At 39.5% G+C, this 14,132-nt stretch overlaps 1 long non-coding RNA gene across 1 annotated transcript in view; it reads right to left on the bottom strand.

The window, feature by feature from the left end:
- LOC121030526 (uncharacterized) overlaps positions 1-7,627 on the bottom strand; it is a 42,326-nt gene extending 34,699 nt beyond the window's left edge. The window contains exon 1 of the long non-coding RNA XR_005790276.1: positions 7,499-7,627. This is a non-coding gene — a long non-coding RNA (uncharacterized LOC121030526). The remainder of the gene's footprint in view (positions 1-7,498) is intronic.
- Between the last annotated feature and the right edge of the window lie 6,505 nt (positions 7,628-14,132).

The raw sequence follows: 14,132 nt of genomic DNA, 5'->3' as shown, positions 1-14,132 counted from the left end.
GGGCCCCCCCCCCCCCCCCGGTAATGTTAGCTTTATGCCATCACATACAGCTCCTTTAGATGCTGGTTTCATTCCCTCCATGTCAGAAACGAGGTTCTGATGGTTTAAATCCTACATTTATGAGAGAGATCTGAGTTCAAGTACTCTGGCTTCCTTCAAGGTGCCTTGACTTGTTTGAATGTGGAATAATAAGTAAAGAAAAGTCCAGGAACAAGTATATCATCAGACACCACGTGACCCGAGGAACCACATTAGATGTGGATATTTTTGTATACGTTTCATTAGAAAATAAACCTTTTCCGGGGCGCCTGGGTGGCGCAGTCGGTTAAGCGTCCGACTTCAGCCAGGTCACGATCTCGCGGTCCGTGAGTTCGAGCCCCGCGTCAGGCTCTGGGCTGATGGCTCAGAGCCTGGAGCCTGTTTCCGATTCTGTGTCTCCCTCTCTCTCTGCCCCTCCCCCGTTCATGCTCTGTCTCTCTCTGTCCCAAAAATAAATAAACGTTGAAAAAAAATAAAAAAAAAAAAAGAAAATAAACCTTTTCCCTTTCAAATAATAAAAAACACACCTCCTTTCTTTTAGAACAAAGAGGGGGAAAAGAGAAAGTGCCAATAAGCGTAAGACTGTTGTAAGAAACTGAATTAATGTGAATAATTACGTAACGATTGCTCCTAATTAAATAAGGATAATGTTCAGGGTTTTTTTTTTTCTTCTCAGAAACCACTGGTATTTAGGAATATACTATACACAGCTTTCTTTCTGTAGCCACCCCTCCCCCAAATAAATGACAGCATAAATAGACACATAAACTCCATATGAATCATTAGTGTGTGAGATACTGTTACCCTGGGGCTGCTCTAACTCACATATATTCCCTTCTTCCTATTTCAAATCTTTAAAATATTTTCTTTTCAAATACTTATAAAAGCACGTATGGTTGAAATAAAAATAAAGCACATACAGATGATATTTTCAAACACAGCACTCTCATATACGAAGGAAAATGCGCATGTTCTGCTTCTCTGGGTCCAATATATACATTCAGGGAAAGTAAGAGCTTAAAAGTAGGGAAGATCAAGAATAGATCATAGAACTACTTTAAAATGTTACAACTGTCATTTAGAAAAAAAAAAAAAAATTGGCATCTTTCACCCAGTCCACCTACCTAATGTTCAAGTTTATGAAAGAATGTGCATTCCATTGCTAAAAGTGTGTGTGTGTGTGTGTGTGTGTGTAAAAGTGCCTGTACTTCATGTGCAATCACTATGTGAAGATGAGAAGTTGTTGATAAATTTCAGCCATTCTAAAATATATTTGATTAAAAAAAATCCCTTTATTAAAAAAAAAAATCTCTCCATAGTTTGTCTGGAGAATAACTATTCATCAATGTCAATGTCCTTTTGTGCTTTAGCCGGCCCTAACTTTGTGGAAATGATCTTCAAGGTAAAGACTGCCGTAAAACCCTGCAAATCCAACCCCTGAATGTCTCTTTTCTGAATATAAGGACCTCCTAGAAGGCATGTTTGACCCTCCCTACCCTTCTTGTAAGAGCCAAGACAAATGTTAACTGCAATGTTGGAGAGTTCAGCATGAAGCAAAGTGGTGGAGATTATACCTGTTTTGTTTTTTGTTTCTCTATTTTGCAGTTAACAATGAGAAAATTCTATAGTACTCCTTGAGGACAGCGAGAAAGCTCATTAATGTTTTGTTTCTGTTGTTGTCATTGTTTTCTGACCTGGCAGATACTCACCTCCCTAAACTGCATTTTCCTTGACAACACCGGGATTTAGGGGAGTGGCAAACTCTCCATAGGAAGAATCGCACATCAAATGTAGCCTGACCACATGAAATTAGCTGTAATGAAGACAAAAGAATGCAAAGTATGTGTGACATTAAAAAAAGAGCCCCAAGACGACATTCATAAGCCAGGTCCATGCACTGAGCATGTCTTCAAAATCTAGCAAGGAACACTTTTCTGGAGTAAGAGAAGAATTGCACAATGGAGCCACATTATAACATATATTGAAGTTACGTGATCACAACTATATGCAATTTGGCTAAAAAGATAAACAAGGACAAATCTATTTATGCATCAAGGCACTTCTGCCAGCTATTTCCACAGAATGAGCATGAAATAAGGCACATGAAGCCACTCTTCCTTTAGCCAATACCAGTTGTCATGTGCCTTTCATGTATTAAACAGCTTCCAGCACTGTAGGGTGACTCAGATAACCATTGTTTTCTACAATACAGATCCTAAATACAAGCCAACTACTTTATTTATGGTCAAGCAAAAAGACAAACCAACCAAACAAACAAGCGAAAAAACAAAAACAAAAAAACTATCTATTCCATTGGTCTCCAATATGGCAGCTTCCTAAAAAGGTAATTTTGTCTATCCCTTTTGGTTTGTTTGTTTTTAGTTTATTTATTTATTTGAGAGAGACAGAGACAGCATGAGTGGGGGGAGGGGCAGAAACAGAGGGAGAGAGAGAGAATCCCAAGCAAGGCCCATGCTGCCAGCTCATGAAACCACGTGCTCGTGACGAAGCCGAAACCAAGAGTCAGTCACTTAACCCACTGAGCCCCCCGGGTGCCCTGAACACAATTTTTATTCTTATATACTGACTTTAGAAACGTGTTCATAGCTATATCAGATAAGACTCTCTACATATCTTTTTTTTTTTCTTTTCTTCTCATTTCTTTCTTTTAGGCAAACATTTAACATTCCCAGTAGATCTGATCCCTAGTACCCATTAAAGAAATCAATTAGTAAAGCAAAAAACTTATTGAATATCTGCAGTATGCCAACCTAGATGCTATGGGCAATAAAATAAAACATACTACTTGATATCAATCTTCAAGTAATTAAAAAAATTATGCATGAAAATGGCAGAGGCCAGACCACGACTCTTTACTACCCAACAATCACACATCTTTGTATTCCATGAATTAAATTCTAGGGAGACTGAGGGATTATGTTATGAGTGTGCTATGGAATAATCTGAAAAAAAAAATTTGTAGGCAGTGTTTGAGGTGAGTATTAAAAGAGGAAGTATAGATTAGATAGAGTAAATGAAGTTGTTTTCTTAATGTACTGCTACATGGTTAAATGACTGATAAGATTCTCAAAATAGAGAATCCTAGTTCAGAACAATTTCCTAGGACCCAAAAAATGGTTGGGGCGTGGGGGAACAGGCAAGGTGGCAGACTCAAATAGAATGAATTAGTTGCCCACTTTATTTTGGAATTCAAAAAGCAAAATTTTGAAAATGACATTAGAATGTTCTCTGGCTTTCAGAGAACTCATTGGTTTGACACACTGCATATATTACAAATGGCCCTTGAATTTCTTACTAGTGAATTGGGGACCAGTTGAGGCTATCCACAGGAAGGAGACTTTTTTACTATAAAGACAGCAATTCACCATGGAAGTGTTGAAACAGATTAAAGTCATGCATTTGCGAGTGGAAGAGAGCCAAAGCATAAGAGACTCTTAAAAACTGAGAACAAACTGAGGGTTGATGGGGGTGGGAGGGAGGGGAGGGTGGGTGATGGGTATTGAGGAGGGCACCTTTTGGGATGAGCACTGGGTGTTGTATGGAAACCAATTTGACAATAAATTTCATATATTGAAAAAAAAAGAAAGTAAAAAAAATTTTAAAAATAATAAATAAATAAATAAATAAATAAATAAATAAAGTCATGCATTTGCATATACTATGAAAATCTCTTAAAAAGTCAAAGATCCTAACAGAATATCCAAATGCAATCCCTAATTTCTATTACACCGGAAGGAAGCTAAAAATGTATAAAACACGCATACAAAACAACAGTCTAATGCAACTTTTTCATTTTGACATTCTGTTGTAACCAACAAAAATGATGACCAAGTCGATAATCTACCTAAAAAACAAGTATGGTTATGGCATAACTGGCCACACCTTTTCCGATTTTTTTTTTTAACAAACACACCTGTATTCTTTATTCATATACAAAGAAATACACTCAATTTAACATTGTCACATGTGTAGGTTAGGCCAAGCCCTGTTAACTGCGGGAGCTTAGAACCTGGAAGACAACAGGGTTCACTGATGTATATACAGTCCCCTGCAGAAGAACAGGAGGAAGAGCTCTGCAAACACCAATCGAGGAAACTCTGGCTCCCTTGTGAAATAGTATCTGGGAAGTAATAGGCCATTTGTGATGTGGCCGCAAGCAGGAATGGAGGTATCTTGTTTTGACCAAAGCTCCGTGATACCTTGAGTGGCAGAGAGATAGCCCCGCAAGCCAGGCTCTACCAGCAGCCGCAAGGGACGAAAGTCTCCAGAAGCACAGAGTCACGCGAGGATTGACTGCAGTAGTCTCCATCTCTCTTTCTGGGATTAATGCCCATAAAGATAGCAGCACCGTCCTCGGTGTCATCTTCCAAACAAAGGACCACAATGCAGAGAGAACAATATTAATTATAGTCAAAATCACTTGTGCACTCAGCGATTTCAATAGGGACAATCAGTTTAAGTGGCAATGGCAAATTCTCAACATAAAACACACTTGCTACAATCCAAACTGGATTTCGAGAGAGGTGAGCAGCCGCTTTAGTTGTTTAATCTGGTTATATTTGAGCTAAAGTAGTTCACATTTTTAGAATGAATGAATCAAAGGCGTAATTGTTTTTGTCATCTGCACAGCAATTTTACTCCTGAATGCATTGTTTTAGGCAGGAATTAATAAAAATTGCATGTGCTTCAGGTGCTGGGTAGATCACCCTTTTCCACACAGCCCAGCCTGGAGCTGTGAATGCTCCTTTTCTTATTATCAGTTAATAATTCTCTCTCATTGAGGCAAATTAGGAACTTGACTGTGTTCGAGAGTCCAGAACACTGCTAGAGGCAAAAGGGGGCTAAATGGCAGAAATTCCTGTCTGAGCAAGATGCATGAAGCACGACATTGTGTCCACCACAAAAGCCGCTCTGTATTTTTGATCCTTTCTAATTTAATTAGCCCAAGAGGTAGCGCATTAATTTGCCAAGAATTCTTCTGATGCGAAAGCTGCCCTTATTGCAGTGAAGGGAAAAAATAACCTGCGTGCTACAGTGGCATGCTAGTAATGAAAGGGGGTTATTTTTGTGTTACAAATGGCATTGCAGGGTTACAAGAGACCTTTAAACCTTTTTATCTCTGGTTAGGTCATATGTAACACAGTGCAACACAAAGCGCTAATTAACCAATTCTGGTCCAGACATCTTTTAGAACACTTAAGAGAGTTGCACAGTTAGAACCCAGGTCAAACGCATGTGCTTTGTTTGCTTTTAAAACCTGAAAACATCCTCTGGTGTAGACATTAAAAATAGAACAGAAAAAATCATCCACTGGCAGTTCAGTTACTCTACAGACTCGGCACTCTCGATGTTTATTCTCGTCTTTGTTTTCTTTCTGTTTAATGATATTCTTTATGTGGGCAAGCTGGAGCCTTGAGGTCCCTTAGAAGGTCTCTTGGCTCTTTATGCTGTATTTGTTTGGTAAATTGTCTCCATGTTAATCGTCTTCATCAAATGCTTGGAGTCGGTTTTGAAAAACTTTGATCACATCTACCACCACCAATCCTCTTCATCACCATGTGCTTCTGACATGCGCTCCTGCACTCAAATAGGTCATTTACTCATTAAAGAATGAGAAACATGCATCCTACCATAAATTCTCCCCAATACTTTGAACTGTTAATTAAGCTTATGTAATCACGTCTCCTGGTTGCGGAACTATTTCTCTTCCAGAAATTACAGGAGCCCGCGTAGGGACTTGCAACACCCTGTCGCCTTTTCTCATCACTTTCCATCCCTGCTGCCTGAACATGGTTGGGTAAAAACACTCCCTCCCAGAGACTAAGTCAAGAAAACCTGACGATTATTACATTTTACATTCAATTCTCCTGTCCCTTTAGTGAAAACCAGTGGAAGACAATAGCTGTAAAGGAAAGCATTGATACTTTGCTCCCTCCCAGCTTCTGGCTAGAAATCAGTGAATTAAGGGAAGGTGGCATTCAGAGTGTTTCCGGCTGTGTATTCTGGATACCTAGAGGCATCGCAAGTAGCCTGATTATGGGAGAGTGTAAGATTTAGTAGCCAAACTGAGAAGAGGAAATTAGCATTGTCAAGACGTAGGGCAGGATGGACCCAGGTTCAAGGGAGTGGCCTGGGGTGAGAAGGCAGAGAGCAGAGGAGAGAGAAGAGAGGGATCTTTCTTAAAAAGGGATTATGGACAAGAGGTTTAAAAAAAAAAAAAAAAAACAAGGAAAGGAAAAAGTAATTGGGTGTTAATTGCAAGGGAAGGATAAGGGTTGGGGGGGGTGAATTGAATTAGGAGAATCTCTAAATTTAGCAACATTTTCTCATGGACAGCAGTACGAAATAATCCGGTTTCTTAAAACAGAGCTTGTCCTTTCAAAACATTTTTATTTTTTAAAGGAAACACACTTCCAGACATTTTCGTTCCAACCTAGAAATACTTTTCAGTTTGATTTACAATGCACAGCTTAAAAAACCCTCGAATTAATTTTTGTTCTGAACTTAAAATTCTTTATCTTTTATATTGCTTTGTAGATTATGCTTAAAAATCCACATCTACATAATAAGATGATGGTTTTCTTATATGAATTAAAAAGCTCATATATATGTTATTAATATCACATACGAGCAAGATAACTTAGCTGAGAATGTGCTTTTATAGATATATGTTAAACTGTTCTGAATTTTTCCAGGTTGTCCAAATGATTTGAAAGGGTAAAAAGATTTTTTAATACACAGTAAATACTTCTGAAATAGTGAATTAAAATGAAAAACAGATGACACATTTATTCAGCTTTTGGCTTCTGTAACATCAAACAGCACATTTTCTTCAAATGGTTTCATCAGTGGACCGGTAACCTCTTAAAATGATTGACTCAAACATGTCACTTATTTGATGATTGCAGGTTTATAAAATAGTCCCTATTTTTTTTTAATCCATCAACATGTTACATATGTCTCACAATAGATTAAAAGGTAGCATTTATTCCTATGCTTTCTCTGCAGATAATTTTAAGTTTTCAAATAAAACGATGATATAATGTATGAATAAAGTATGTTAAGTCCATTAAAGAATATCTTAAAATTTGTAGTTGATTGATTTTATTAAAGGAGTTTAATTTAGTTTAGTTTTGTTTTTTTAAAGATTGATAAAGTCCATCTAACCCCAGCTCACAGAAAGAAAAAACGGAGCAACTTTTTACCAGGATGATATGCAGGCGTGGAATTTATTCGAAGTAAAGGATGGAAAGCAAATGAAAGGCATATACAAATTTGAAAGGAAAAAAATTAGCAAAATCATTATTTTGAGTTCATTTTTAAATAAATGATAAGAAACTACTTTCAATGACTTGATAAAACGAAATTTTTTTTTTCTCTTGAATTCCAGATACCTCCCTAATCTCAGAGAATACACAGCAGAGCAGAAACAACTTACCTATGTCTACTTTCAAGATAAAGCCAGGACCCTGAGATCTCAATCCATCCTCCACGGAGGATGTACCATGGAGCCCACACCAGGGTAGGTCTGAGAGTGCATACATTCCCTGATATGCTCATATTCTCCGTGTCCCTGGAAATCTGTTGATACTTAAATACTCTCAGTTGGGACAAGTTTAAGAGGAACTAAAAATATAAAATCCTCCCTGGAGAAAAAGGAAGAGTGAAAGACCAATGGCAAGAAACAGATTTCTCCCCAAACATACCAAGAATGAAAAAGGGTACCTTGACCTCTTAGTGTGGGCCTGGGATAAGTGTCCTGAGGTGATGTCTCAGGCAGGGTCACAGTCCAAACAGATGACACACTCAAGCGTGGAGGCTGAAAAGAGTTTAATAAAAGGACACTCTACAAAAATACGGTAGGGAAACTGCTCAGAAATGGAGTGCACCGGGGCCAGTGACAGCAGAGAGCCGGTTACACCGTGAGGCCTTGAGAGGCAAGAGGAAGGAATGGTCATCAGAGCCCAGAGAGAGGTGACTGCAAAGGACCACTCACTGGCACAGAGGCCACTGCTTGGATAGAGGGCCACAGGCAACTCACCACCGCTCACCAGGGAGGGGGCTGGGAGAACTAACACATAGACCCCACTCTCCTCCCACCCTCTGCCCCACCATCGTCATGAGACTGACAGAGACCAGCCAGAAAGCAGAGAGCAGTGCTTATAATCAGCCTCTCAGGGAGACAATGGCCTGGAAGGGCTGTCATAAGATAACCAGCATAGGTGACTTTGAATATTTAATTGTGGAGAAGAAACAGTTCTTAACATGAATACAAACTGCTAATGACCTTGTGGAAGGAAAACACGGTCTCTTTTCCGGAAGCAATATTTGCAGTACTCTAGGATAAGAAACATGTATGTATATGCCCTCACCCATATGTGTGAGGGCACTCACACATACCAAACTATTCTTCAAAGAAAAATAGAAGCCAAATTATGAAAAATAAAATATATAAAATTATGACAATAAAACATAAGAATGTACAAAATTATAGCTAACTTTAAAATTCTGCGACCAGCCTCAGTTTCTCACCATTAAGAAATATAATCTATCCAGTTAAGGTGTTAAAACACACGGGGAACAGCGAGAGAATGAGGAAGAAAAGAAAAAGTAAAACAAGAAGAGACAAACAACTACGGGAAAAGTTAATTGAAACGTGGTTCTTGGGGCGCCTGGGTGGCGCAGTCGGTTGAGCGTCCGACTTCAGCCAGGTCACGATCTCGCGGTCCGTGAGTTCGAGCCCCGCGTCGGGCTCTGGGCTGATGGCTCAGAGCCTGGAGCCTGTTTCCGATTCTGTGTCTCCCTCTCTCTCTGCCCTTCCCCCGTTCATGCTGTCTCTCTCTGTCCCAAAAATGAGATAAAAAACGTTGAAAAAAAAAATAAAAATAAATTATAAAAAAAAAAAAAAAAAAGAAACGTGGTTCTTTTCATTTCCCTTTTCTTCCCCAGAATGCAGGCCCAGATTGCTTGCTAATTCTTAGAAGCCAGAATCTAAGGGTCCCCTGAAATCTCACTGCTCTTGAGGTTTTTTCTTTTTCTACAAGCCAGCAGATCCCACCCTGTTTTCTAAGCAATCTTAGAAGACATCTAGAAATACAGAAGTGTAATTCTCCAGTCAGGGGGAAATGGGGGACACTGGAAAGCTATTTCCATAACCAGTGAAGCTATTTTGGATCTGTATTTCTATTCTCCACCCATTACCCACCCCTTGTGCAGCTCCCGTGTGAAAGCATGAGGCTCCTCTGAAGATATGAAGGATCCTAGGTCACGGCCTTCTAGAGACAGTGTTTATGCATGCAACTCCGTGGGCCAGTCTCTGCTAAATAGTCTCCTTTCTCCCTTCCCTGACCTACGTACGCACAACTGAAAACATCAAAACTGCATATTCTCTGTCATGTCATGTAGAACGCCATCTTAAGTGCATCTTGATTCCTCTCTTTCTTCCTTTCCTCCTTCCCTCTTTATAACACGCCTTCATTTCATGGACCTTTACTGAGCTCCAGTATGCAAGCCACTGGGCAAGGCTAAGGATACAAAATAACTCAACATGCCCCAGCCAGATCTTGAGCAACACACAGAACCACAGAAAAAGAGAGACATACTGTCTCCCTGTCCTTTCCCCTCCCCCCCCACCCTTGTAACACAACAGCAGATACTAAACATATAAATGCATATCTAGAGCACATCTATGTATTATTGCATAAATGCGTGCATATGTATATACATAGTCTGATCCTAAAATACCTCCAGTCCCTTGGGGAAAGATCCTCCTCCACTCACCACACTGTCTCCTGGCATCATTGCTATGTTTCCTGGTCTTTCATTGAATTCCAACAGGTTTTCAAGAATTAAACATATGCAAGGAAGGTAAAGCATACTCAGAATGGCAGATATAAGCTCATTGCTGGATGAGAGCTCACGGTGGTAGGAGCTGGGAATCAGCTCTGGAAGAGGAAGAAGGACATAAATAAAAAGATGATATATGCAGACGGTATTTTATAAGACTGTGGGAGGAAAAAGAAAAAAAAAAACTAAGTACCCAGGTTCCCTTCAAAAATACCTTCTTTCCATTTTTTCCCCCTGGAAACCTACTCCTTAAGAACAAACCGGCTTGAAATTGAATCTTGGGAACTAAACTGTATGAGGACAGATAATATGGAAGAAAACCCTTCATTTGGGTAGTCACCACTTCTCGGAAGCATCTGCCTTAGGATAGAATATATGCTTCTCCAGAGCTATGAGAGTCAGCTGGGTAACCTTAAAAATTGTTGGGTCCAAGGGCACCTGGGTGGCTTGGTCCATTAAGCACCCAACTCTTGATTTCAGCTCAGGTCACGATCTCACAGCTCACGAGTTTGAGCCACACATCAGGCTTTGCACTGACACCACAGAGCCTGTTTCAGATTCTGATTCATATTCTCTCTCTCTCTCTCTCTCTCTCTCTCTCTCTCTCTCTCTCTCTCTCTCTCAAATATAAATATTTCTAAAACATTTTTTTTAACTATCAGGTCCAGCCCCAAACCAGGTGTGCCCAGGCACCAATATGGTTGAAAATCGCCCGGTTGAGGGGCACCTGGGTGGGTCAGTCAGTTGAGTGGTAGGCTCTTGGTTTTGGCTTAGGTCATGATCTCCAGGTTGCCTGAGTTCAAGCCCCGCATCAGGCTCTGTGCTGACAGTGCAGGGGGAGCCTGCTTGGGATTCACTGTCTCCTTCTCTCTCTGCCCCTCCTGCACTTGCGCTGTCTCTGTCTCTCTCAAAATAAACAAACTTTAAGAAAATAAAAAATAAAACTCCTCAGTTGGTACTAACGTGCAGCCATAGTTGTATGTAATAAGTATATAGGTAGACATATGATTATTGCATTCCTATCATCCTTAGTAAAAGAAAATTATTCTAAATAATTCGGTTTTGCTTTTGACATCAAGAATTTATTGGAATAATATAATAATATACCTTTAAACTCCTTTAAAAATAAAGATTGATATCAAATTTTTAAATAGAACCTATTGTTGTTTAAGATAACCGAAGCATGGAAGTTTTTTTAATGCTTAATAATAAAATGACCCTCCTAGAAAAATAGCAAGGTCTTGGTAAGCAGATGGAGTTTGGGTCAGAATAATGATGCAAAATTTTTATTCAAGCTTACTCCCTCCCACCCACATCTTCTATTTTCTCATCTATGCCTTGTCTGGAGTCTATTGTACAGAATTTAGATAGGTTGGTAATATGCAACACAAGTTAGTTTGGGTACTGCTGATTTACAGAGACTCAGTCTCTTTCATCCAAATATTCAGTAATTTTATAAATACATCTACTTTGGTATCCATTTTAGTAAGTAGTACAGGTCATGGTTTCCCAGCGCATTCACACAATTTAAGAAGCCACCTCGATGCTGGGCTTGTGCTGTGCACAACAGCAGCCGAAATTAAGGAAGGGCTTAGTCTTTAGAGGTATGCTCGCAAGGTATGGAAACCCAGATTAGCTCTGGCATGTAAACTACCAAAAACATTCTTGTTAACTGGGCAACATGTTTTCTAAAGGTGCAGAATCCACTTTGTTTCTATCACTTGTCAGAGTTAAGCATAAATAATGTACAAACAAACAAACTGTGCCAGTATAAAATGTAATATTTGTTTATGAGACACTTCCAGAATCTGACAGTGGCCCTCTGTTAACAATATTTAGGCCATAACTATATTGGCCAAATTTTTCAAAAAAATTCTTAAGCTTTGGGTAATGTTAATCAGCTTTAAAACCACCCCTGTATCTGGTTTCTAATCTCAGATAAAATCAGGACAGAGTCACCAATTCTAATGCTCATAATTTCACAGTAAAAGCTAAGCAAGAAGAATAATAAAGTAAGAGATTGTTATATAGCAGGCTAACATTCTCCTAATCCTGGGCTCCCTGGACTTTGGGATTTTTTTGAACCAGTAGAAATCCCTCAAAATGTTAGAAAGTTCACGGAGTTACCATTACTTTTCAAAACGTTGCCAAGAAAGAATATTAAAACTACATCCATTATCACTATATCACGATACCACACAAACACCAAAAAAGTAGAAAGTACAGAATCTCTCAATAAAGGATAATCCCACAAAAAGAATGCACTTGACGAAAAACAATTTTCCTTGAATATCTTCTTTCCCTGCAATACAGTTAAAATGTCATCACACATCAGCCTGAGTCCACCAGCCAGTATCTGAGAATCACTGTTCAGAGGGTGTTTATTTAGTCTCCTATCTGGTTTCTAGGAAAACCCTGCTTACGATCTCCTTGATACCCGAGCAGATCTTTCTATCCAGCCCATTGTAAAGGGTGCCTGGCACGCTCATGACAAATTAGAAAGGAGTTTTTCTCCGCCCAGCGCAGGGCTCCCAGCTCCACCAGAACTTGCAGGAGCACAAGCAACATCAGAAGAGTCACTTCCCTCAAAGATCACCATCAGTGCAATGCCAGAGTTCTCTTTAATAGTAGTCGTAGTGGTGGTAGTAGTAGTTGTAGTAGTGTCAGTAGTGGTAGTGGTGGTGGTACTAATAGTAGTGGTAGTGGTAGCAGTGGTGGTAGTGGTAGTGGTAGACGTCATCGTAGTAATGATAGTAGTAGTAGCGGTGGGAGGAGGAGTAGTAGTGGTGGTAGTAGTCACAGTAATGGTAGCAGTAGCGGTGGTGGTTGTAGTGGTAGTAGTAGTGGTAGTAGTAATGGTGGTATTAGCAGTAGTGGTGGTGGTAGTGGGAGTGAGAGGAGTGGTGATAGTAGTGGTAGTAGTTATAGTAGTAGTGGTAGTAGCAGTAGTGGTGATAGTAGCAGTAGCGGTGGTGGTTGTAGTGGTAGTAATTATAGTGGTAGTGGTGGTAGTAGTAATGGTGGTATTAGCAGTGGTGGTGGTGGTAGTGGGAGTGGGAGGAGTGGTAATAGTAGTGGTAGTAGTTATAGTGGTAGTGGTGGTAGTAGTAGTAGTGGTAGTAGCAGTAGTAGTAGCAGTGGTGGTAGTAGTAGTGGTAGTAGTAGTGGTAGTGGTAGTAGTAGCAGTGGTGGTAGTAGCAGGGGTGGTAGTAGCAGTAGTGGTAGTAGTAGTGGTGGTGGTAGTAGTAGTAGTGGTGGTGGTAGTAGTGGTGGTAGTAGTAGTAGTGGTAGTAGCAATAGTAGTGGTGGTAGTAGTAGTGGTAGTAGTGGTGGTGGTAATAGTAGTGGTAGTAGTAGTGGTGGTGGTAGTAGTGGTAGTGGTAGTAGTAACGGTGGTGGTAGTAGCAGTAGTGGTAGTAGTAGTGGTGGTGGTAGTAGTAGTGGTGGTAGTAGCAGTAGTAGCAGTAGCAGTAGTGGTACTTTGTTTTAAACAAAACTTCGGGCAGCAACCTTTAACCCAGCACCTAACCCATAAGATTCAGAATAAGAATCTATGGCTAGTCTTATAAACTAAGGTTTTTCCATAATGTATGGAAATTAAATGGAAGAGAACAAAGTGTGTATGATTTGTATATTTGTACATAATTGTTATTTTATATATTTAGCCAAAACATGGAAGTTTCCCCTATCTTACAAGATTTTTTATTATGACATTCAGAGCAATGGGAATAAAAATTGCCTTGCTCATGTTCCATAGTCCGTAATAGTATAAGCCTCTGATCTGCCATGCCTAAGATAAATTTCCTAATAAGTGATAAATATATACTACTAAAACTGAAACGTGTGTCTGTAGGACAGACAGGTAGTTCTACCCGATGATCTTGTTTTTCTGCCTTCACCATGACATTCAGATTGTTAACTCTAAGGCAAGTCTTTTATTTTGAAAACCTGAACAACAATCATCTGATTCAATATAAAACATTGAAAATGTCCTGCAACTGAGCATACTCCAGATTTAAACTGTAGATTTTAAGTTAATTGTAAATGGTCTAATTTTTCATTTATTTCAGGTTTTTCTTAACAGTCCTTTGATCTCCAATAAGGAATAAAAATAGCTTCATTGGTTCTGTAAATAAATATTTCTTTCTTAATCGATCTGTTTCCATTCTTTCCCAATGATCTCACACACATGAACCCCCCCCAATTTTCCCGTGCCCTACATGCAT

Source organism: Herpailurus yagouaroundi, unplaced genomic scaffold (assembly GCF_014898765.1).
Source record: "Herpailurus yagouaroundi ecotype Mexico unplaced genomic scaffold, PumYag 140, whole genome shotgun sequence".
NCBI classification, from domain to species: Eukaryota; Metazoa; Chordata; class Mammalia; order Carnivora; family Felidae; genus Herpailurus; species Herpailurus yagouaroundi.
The sequence above is the reverse complement of the archived record's forward strand: the minus strand, read 5'-3'. Positions and strand labels throughout refer to the sequence as shown.